We start from the raw sequence: 9,435 nt of genomic DNA, 5'->3' as shown, positions 1-9,435 counted from the left end.
AACTGAACAGGTGTGGTGATAAGATATCCTTCCTGGGATGAAGCCAAGTTGGTCAGAATGTATGATCTCTTTGAAAATTCGTTGCATTCTGTTTGCCATTTCTTGAGGAGGGTTTTTGTATCTATGTTTAGAGAGATTAGACTGTAGTTCTCCTTTTGTGGCTATATTCTTATCTGATTTTGAGTTCAGAATAATGTTAGTTTCTGAGAATGATTTTGGAAGTACTCCATCCCTGTCAACTTCATTAAAGATTTTGAGAAATACTGGTGTTAGATCTTCTCTAAAGTTCTTACAGAATTCAACTGCGAGTCTATCATGTCCTGGACTTTTTGCAGTTTATAATTTTATTTATTTATTTATTTATTATTATTATTATTATTACTGCTTAAATTTCCTTGCTTGCTTTTGCATTGTTCAACATTTTCTAGTCTTTGGTTCAGTTTTGGTAATTCATATGTAAGGAAGAATCTCTTCACTGCTTGTGAGTTCTCCAGTTGTTTGCTATGTAAGTTTGTAACCCTAATTTCCTGGATTTCAGCAGTGTCCATTATTACTTCATATTTTGCATTTCTAATTGCACTAATTTTTGTCTCTTTATCCCCTTGTTTGGTAAAATTGTCTTCAGATTTGTCTATTTTCTATCTTTTATATCAAAAAACCAGCTCTTGATTTCGCTAATTCTTCAGATTTTATTTTTAGTCTCATCAATTCTACTCTGAATTTTCTAATTTTTTACTTTTTAAGAACTCTGGAATTGGATTGCTCTTACTTTTCTAAGACCTTTAGATGTACCATGGGTTTGCTTATTTGGGCTGGTTCTGTTTTTATGATGTGGTCGATCACAGCTATAAACATCCCTCCTAGAACTGCAGCCTGGTGCCCATAAGTTCTGGTATACCGACCATTTCTTATTTGGTCCTGCCAGTTATTTATTACAAGATGGTGGCATTATCATTTAATTCTAGGAACTGTCTTATTTTTTACTTAATTGCTTCTGTGACTTATTGATTATTCAAGACTGTGTTGTTTAATTTCTGTATGTTTGCACAGTTTATGAGCTTTCTTTTGCTATTGACGTCTTTTCATTATATTGTGATCTGATAATAAGCATCATAAAGGTAAGCCTATTCATTCAAAAGTTTAATTGAACTCTGGTATTTCTTTATTGATTTTTTCAGTTGATCTGCCTTTTTGTGATAGTGGGGTATTGGGAATCCCCCCAATAATTGTATAGATGTTTATCTGATCTTTTGTGTCCATTAGTGTTGTTTTATGAAGTTGAGTGTGCATGTATGGTTATAATTATTAACTCCTCCTGTTAAATAGTACTGTTAACCAATATGTAATACTTTTTGTCCCTTTTGACCAGTGTTGGATTGACTTCAATTTATCTGAAAACAAGATAGCTACTTCTGCTTGTTTTGGGATTTCTGTTGCATGGTATATTGTTTTCAATACTTTATTTTGTCTATGAATTTCTTTTTGTGTTAAACTTATGTAACATACCCAGTGCCTTACTTAGTATTTGTTTCTTGATCAGTTCTGCTAATATTTGCCTTTTGATTGGTGAGTTGAGTCTATTTTCACTGATAGTTATCATTAATAGGTATTGACTTTTCCCCACCACTGTATTACTTAGTTGTTTCTGTTTTTGCTTTCTTTCCCTTCTACTTAATTCCTAGCCCTACCTGATGCATTCATTTTAGTGGGCCTTTGGCACTGGTGGCTTCACTGTCTCCATCAGGTACATCCTTAAGAATTTTTTGGAGTGTCGGTTTGATGGCCATAAAAGTCTCTTTATCACGGAATAATTTTATTTCTCCATCACTTTGAAACACAATTTTTTGCAGATCTAACAATCTGAGTTCAAAGTTGTTTACTTTTAGAGGATGAAACAATCCATTCTATGCTTTCTTTGCCTGAATGTTTTGTGTTGCGATGTCTGTCATAATTTTGATGGGTTTTTCTTTATATATGATTCATTGATTTTCCTCTAGCACTCTTCAAGATTCTGTTTTTGTGTTTTATTTATGATATTTTATTTGATATGGAGTGGATTTTTCTGACTGTGGTTAACTGGGTTTTACATACCTCACATATCTATATGTTAAAAATGTTTTCCATGTCTGGAAACCTCTTTGCTATTATTCATGTAAGCAAGATGGTGACTTCTGCGTGTCTTCTGCTTTTTCATTAATTCCAATCACTCTTATAGTAGTCTTGAGCCACCTAGCAGCTGCTGGCTCCATTTTGATGTTCTCTTGCTGTTTTTAAGTTATCACTCATGAGCTGATCCTTGAACACAGCCCTGTCTTCTAGATTTGCCACTCTGTTTTCACACTGTTCACTTCTGCTATTCATACTTTTAATCATGCTTTTGACCTCCCAGATTTCTGGATTGGACTCTTTCCATGTCCTCCCATTCTCTTATACATTGGGCATTTATGTTTTGCACCTGTGTTATTAGCTTCACCAAATTTATATTAGTATCTTTTCTAGACTTGCTGATTATTTGATTCATTAAAGACATTACTCTTCTAGTTAAACCTTTTTGAAATTTGCCAAAAATTTTATTGAATTTTATTTTGCCTCCATTTTTGCCTCCATTTCCTCATTTTTTTTGGTGTACGGCTTGTGATTTCTTCCCCCTGGGCAGTTTTAGAAGAGTTGGGAGTTTGGGGAAATATTTCATTGCCTATTTCTTTCTTGCTTTTTTTTGCTGGGGTTTTTTGGCCCAGTGCCTTACACAGTATTGTTTATGATCCCCAGACAATCCAGGTATCGGAGGAAAAGGAAAGCAACTGTGTCACATTGGTTATAGCAGTTAAGTCATCAACAACAATGACATTGAATGTAAACTGGAAATTGAGAAACCCTAAGGATCACTCATGAGCCTCCCCTTAACCAGAATAATGAAGCCTGTGGTTTCAGTGACGATAGTTCGGCCATTCGTGTATTGATCTATCACAGTTTAGACTTCTAGTTTCTGTTGAATATAGGCAGCAGTATGAGAGCTCAAGTATACCACTGAGTTAAATGCTTTCTACTTCAGAACCACTGCATCTGAGTATTCTGTCTACCAAATTGGCCTCCCCACACAGAATACAGACCCTGTAATCTTCCTTGCCCAAGCCTGGGCTTCTCAGGGGGATCCCAGGAGAACTCTTAACTTCTCCAAGTCTGTGTCTCCTGGCTATCTCTCACCTGGTCTATGTAGTGGGGCATCACTTCAGTCCTGTAGTGAACCTCCCCTCCTGTGACTGGTTTCATCTTCCCTCAGGTATGTCTGTTAGTGTTCACATCTGCTGTCCTGTGGCACAGTGAACCCAGAAGCACAGCTCGCTTTGGGAACCTGGCTGCTCTCCTTTCCTTCAGGGGTTGTGTGAGGCCCAGACAGTCAGCAGCCGTGGCAGGAGGTATTTGGTCCTCTGTCCTGCTTCCCACACGGGTTACACAGGGCCCCAGCAGGTGTTGGCATCAGCAGAGGCGCTGTACTTCATGTCTTTATCTCAAGCCATACATGGATCAGCATCTTCATAGGTGATTCCTCACCACAGTGGTGCCTCACTTCATGAACTTAATTTATTTCTTGATTTTGGAAAAGATGGGAACATTTGTTTTTGTGTGAGAAAGATGGTTATGGTCATATTTGCCACCCGATACAGAGTCTGCAAACAAAACCAGAATTTTTTCAAGTGCTTTTCTTTACAAACCAAATTGTTTGCAAACAAAAGGGTTCTAGAATCAATCACTGTATTTGTATATACAGCCAAAGTTAGTAATGTAACTAGGATTAAAATTCAGTCTGTGAATCTCTGGGCCATCAGCTAGGCTGTCTCTAGCAGAAACAAAAGCAAGAAAAAAATATTAATTTGGCACAATGAATACCTTTCTTTTTCACTAGACAACTTGTTTCCTTTGAAGGTCTAAAAGCTGACTTGTATCTTTTATATCCTGTGTTTTCTTTCCTCAATTAGCAAGTCCTTCCATCTTACTGAGATGATTTAGGAATGACAATACATTTTACTTCTGAGTACCTTGAAAAGAGTACTACCTACATAAAAGCCATTGTTATTTTTGGCAGTTTTAACAGATCCATTCAGTAGTGTATAATGATTAATTTTCTTGAGGAGTTCAGGCTATTTATGTCATCAGTCAAAAATGCTTCCGTATAATAGAAGAGTTCCCTTAGAAACTCTGCCACAGGAAATTGGTGGTATCTGCAGGGCTCTCTCCATTTCCTAAATGCAGGTAAAGAATGACAGGATCCAAATATTAGATAAGACATTTACTACTGTTCCTTGCATCAACGTTTCAACCCATGAATTATTCTTGGCTTCAATTCCGTGACAGGAAATCTGCTTTGAGGGTAAAGGGAAACAATAAATTCAGCAAGAATGTTCTTAAAGGATGCAGGGCACCCAGTAGACATTAAGGTAGACACCAAAGCAATGCCAACTGCAATCCCATTCATTCTCAATTTGAAAGTATAAGGGAATAAAAATGTGTGGTTATGGGGCTGGTAATTAGCTCGGCAGTGCAAGTGCCTGCCTGGCAAGTGTGGGGTCATGAGTTCAATCTCTGGTACAAAAAAAAAAATGTGTATGTTAAATCAGTTGATAAGCCAAAGGAAAAGTAATCAGATGCCAAAATTATCATTCAAATTTTGTTTCATTTCACTGGAATTCCTGGAAGAAGAAAGCGTAAGGTGGGTGAAAGATTTGAGTCAAGTTTTAGGAGATGACTATGGAATAGCGCTGGACCTATAAGACATAATAGAAGATGGAGGTTGAAAGAAATGTAGTTCATAAAAAGAGACTTACATCTTCCTGCCTCTCATTCCCTTCGTGTGATTCGCACTTCTTAAAATATTTATGCACATATGTTTACTTTCACATGTCCCCATTTGCTACTTTTGCAAATATTAGGTTTTACATTCTAATTAGAGAGTGTCATTTCTCAAGGAGCATCTTACCTGTTTACAGTGTGAATGTGGCTCCTGTCCGTTATCACGTCTGTTATAGATTAATTTAACACGGTTTATTTTTGTGATTATGCTTTAGTGCTGATCTCCCTTGCACAAATGCATTCTGTATGAAGCAGGGACTGTGCTGATCGTTGGTATATACTTAGTGTATACCTGGGGCTTGTCATTAATGAGTCCATGAAGGAGACACCAAAAGTTAAACGACATAGGTGACATGCAGGTCTCACATGGCAATCACAGACTTCCAGGCTTCCACCCAAACGGTTTTTCTGCTTGTACAGGGGATGGAAGAAGGATTGAAAAGAAGCAGAATGTCTTCCAGAGGAGAGAAGAGTGAGTGATCTGGGAACTGTCTGAGGTTGTGGTGTTTAAAGCACTTGGCATTTATACCCAGGGACTGGCAGAGTCCAGCGTTTTCTAGAATGTGCTTTTGCAGTTTGTTCTAACTATGAAGGTCAAATAGATTGCTCACCATCTTCTTTAAATCAGATTCTTCTTTTCATGGGAATGCAATCTTCTTCTTCTATTTAAACAGGCATCATTGCTATAGATCTGTGTTGAAATTATTTAGAAAGTTCTCCATAACATATTGTAAGTATATTTGATAATGTTATTTTAGTTCCCTAGAGAAAAAGAAAATGTATCTAATGATACCTTGTTCTGAAAAGAAACAAACTTTTTTCTAAATTTTATTTAAGGAGAAAAAAGAAAAAAAAACAGAAAAAGGGTACAAGTTATACAGAATTTCAGAAAAAATAAACAGTAGGAAATCACTAGTTAATTACATATTGTCATCTTAGAAATAGTTGTTGAAGTTACAAAATTAAAGCATATAGAGGGGACTTTCAAACAATGAGACTGCAAACAGTTTTGTTCAATAATCCAACAAAACTCAGTAATATGGTTATCTATCTTATACACTTAAATATATATGCAGTTATATCTTTTAGAGGACTTTCTTTTCCTTTCTTTTGTACAATGACAATTATACATTTTGGGTTTTATTACTCCCACAGTTCTTATTACTTTTTTTTTGAAGAAAGTAAAATCAAATGTGACACACCAGGACAGAGTCAGCCAAATCAAAAGGATGGACATAATGCATAATGTAAAAACAAAATACAAGGTGATCAACAGTGGTTATCATAATGCCTTTTGTTATCTTAAAAAGAATTGCCTATATCATCAGTTATAATAAAATTGAACAAAACGGTAAAGAATAAGACCAATAAAACCAAAATATTGGAGACATTAGAGGACTTCAAAAGAAGATAATAGTCAACCAGAATGGGCGTCACAATGGATCTTATTGTCTTCACAGTTGTTGCCTAGACTTTCAAACTTGGTACTATCTAGCATAACAGAATAGAGGAAAATCAGTCAAAACAAGATGGTGAGAGCAATACAGAGTTTCAAATCAAGTTAATAGGAAATCAAAGTGGGTTACTATAATATATCCTGCTATTTTTTATTTATTTTTCCCTTAATTAAAAGGATAAAAATGAAAAAGTAGATAATAAAAAGGAGATTGAGATAAAAAAAGAGGGCATAACAACAAAACAGTGCAGGTCAAAACATAGCCATTTAAGCAAAATAGTGTTTCACCACAAGATAATCTTGACATAATAGTTACCATAGTGTCTCTTCCCTTAAAATCTTTGCGTATAACTTCATATACTGTGGCATCAAACATATCAAGACAATGTAAAACCATTCAAGAGAATGACAGTATTACAAGGTATTTAGAATCAACTAACAGAAAATGAAAAATGGTTTCTGTATAATCTCCTTGTCTATAAAAATTTTTGTTTATATTATCACATATAATAAAATCCAGTAAGATACAACACATTAAAACCGATGGAGACAGAAGAACACAAGCTTGATGGGACTTCAAGACAAGAAGATATTAAATCAGCACTACCTATTATGATGTCTTGTTTTCTCCAAAATGGCTGTTCCTACCATCCAACCTTCTCTGCCTCATTTCTGTTGAGCTTTTTTTCACTAGTTGTCAAGTTTGTCCTCTTCATTTTGCTTTCTGCTCCATTCATTGTGGCCGCTCTGCCACTGTTTCTGGAATCTTGGTATTTTTCATTTTAAGAATATCCTGCAGTAATCTCTGTAGAGTTGAATTGGTGGTTGCAAATTTCCCTAGTTCCTCTTTATCCTGGAAGTACCTTGTTTTTCCATCAATTTCTAGGGACAGTTGTGCAGGATATATCAATCTTGGCTGGAGGTTATTATCTTTCAAAGCTTGAATTATTTCCCCCACGCTCTTTGTGATTTGATGGTTTGTGCTGAGAAGGCTGCTGTAATGCTGATGGATGTTCCCTTGTAAGTGATCTGTTTCTTGTCTCTGATGGCTTTTAATATTCTGTTCTTATATTAGATTTCTGGAATTTTGATTATTATATGCCTGGGTGTAGCTCTGTTTGGGTTGTAGGTGGCTGGGGTCCTGTATGCCTCATACATCTGAGTATCTTTACCTTTTGCTAAATTAGGGAAATTCTCCTGGATTATTTCTGTGAATTGCTTTTGTAGTTCATTTGTTTGAGTCCCTACTTCTTCTTTTATGTTCTTAATTCTTAAGTTATAGATCCTCTTGTCATCTTCTAGTCTTTGTATTATTGCTGTTTGTTTTCTTGTTATTTTTAAGAAGGTTTTCATCTCATGCTTCTACCTTACAAATCTGTCCTCCAGTTCTGATAGTCTATCCTTAATTTCTTTCAAGCTGTTATGCCAGCTTTCAATAGTTTTTAGTTTCCTGGTAATCTCTGTGAACCTGCTTCACATATTCTATGTTTTCTCTATTTTCTCCATCAAACAATTTTCTGTTCTTCCATTCCACCATCTGTTTTTTTCTTCGGCAGTGCTTAGCATTTCTCTAACTATTCTACTTATTTCTTGCTTTATTTCATTAAATACTTCATTTTTTAACTCGTCTATGAGGCTCCGGAAATACTGTTTTATATCTATAGGTGCTGTATCTGATATTGCATGTTTTCTGTCTTCATTCTCTTTTGCTTTTACCTTTCCTGGATCAGTGTTCTCAGGATTGGGGATTGAGGAGCCTTTCTTGTTGCTCCCTTTTCCCATATTTTTTGTTCCTTCCATACAAGCCTATGTAGGAGGCTCAGTTTTTTTTTTTTTTTCTCTTTGTCTGTTGCAGTTTGTTTGAATCTGCTGGCTAGGTGTTCCTGCCCACTGCAGTGTACTAGGGAGACACAGACCTGGGCAGCCTCTGCTGGGCCCACCCCTCCAGGTCAACCTCCTGAATGTTTCACTGCTAGGGTGCACCGCCAGGCGCAGGGACCTGATTTGGGCTAGCCTACAGGATCTTAGTCAGTGGCGTCACCAGGCCAAACACTCCCCACCACTCCCACTTGAGAGGGGGATATGCGACTAAAGTCACTGCGGGGCTGTGTTCCGGCTAGTGTGCCTGTTCCCAGAATGTCCTCTGTGGGAGCCTCCTACTCAATGAAAGGGTCCCCATTTCACTCACTGCAGGTCAAGCCAGTGCCGCTCTCAACGCCGTTTGAGCCGATTCCTGCTCTCAGAGCTTTGGCGCTTCTCTCTCCGTGCTGTGCAGACTGGGACACAGTAGCGGCAGCAGGAAATTCAAATCGCGGCTTCCAATGGCGCGGAATCCAGCTTCCACACTGAGATTCTATCTGTTCCTCTTATAGCATCAGGATTGCATTTCCAGTTGGTTTCTCTCAGCTTACTTTGTTCCTGGGTCTGCAAGGTACATCTCCCCTCGCATAGGACTCCTCACACAGCACCGCTCCTGGATTCTAAGCTGGTAATCTCAGAAAGCCTCCGTGGCTGCTGTTATTTGTCCACCATGTTCTCCTGGATGTCCTCAAACAAACTTCTTTTAAAAACGAGAATTTCCAAACATAAAAATGTAAACCATTCAAGATTTGGAAATAATTCTAAGAATAATAATTAATAAAGAACAGCGTGTGCTAAAATATAAGTTTGAAGCAATTTCATTTTTCTTTTGGGTGGCTCTAAGCATAAACTATTTAGCTTTTGTAGAAATATTTAAACATTCAAAAAATAATAAATGCACAAAATCAGCTAAAGAAAGAAGGAAATTTCAAGGAAAAGTTTCAAAAGAGTAAAACTGTATGTAAAGAATCCAGAATTTCCATCTAAATACTGAAATGACATGTGAATGTGCAAACATGTTCAAAGGCTTTTCATATCTGGGGAGATAGAGGAACAGTATGCAGCGCAGAAAACAGCCTCTCAGAGAGACACCATCTATACGCAGGAATATACCATCATGAGCAAGACAAGAAGGAAGGAATTGGGTCCCTTGGACTCAGGAAGAGTCGGAGGCCTGAATGGAAGCCCACAGAGAGAGTAAAAAGAAAAACTTCAAAGAAGAAGGTGGCGGCAACTGGTGGTACCTTTGCCTGGAGTCAAACTCATTGCAT

This window comes from Cavia porcellus, unplaced genomic scaffold (genome assembly GCF_034190915.1).
Source record: "Cavia porcellus strain 051 isolate PalLab524CR breed Dunkin Hartley unplaced genomic scaffold, mCavPor4.1 scaffold_7, whole genome shotgun sequence".
Taxonomy (NCBI): domain Eukaryota; kingdom Metazoa; phylum Chordata; class Mammalia; order Rodentia; family Caviidae; genus Cavia; species Cavia porcellus.
This window is presented reverse-complemented; position numbering follows the sequence as displayed.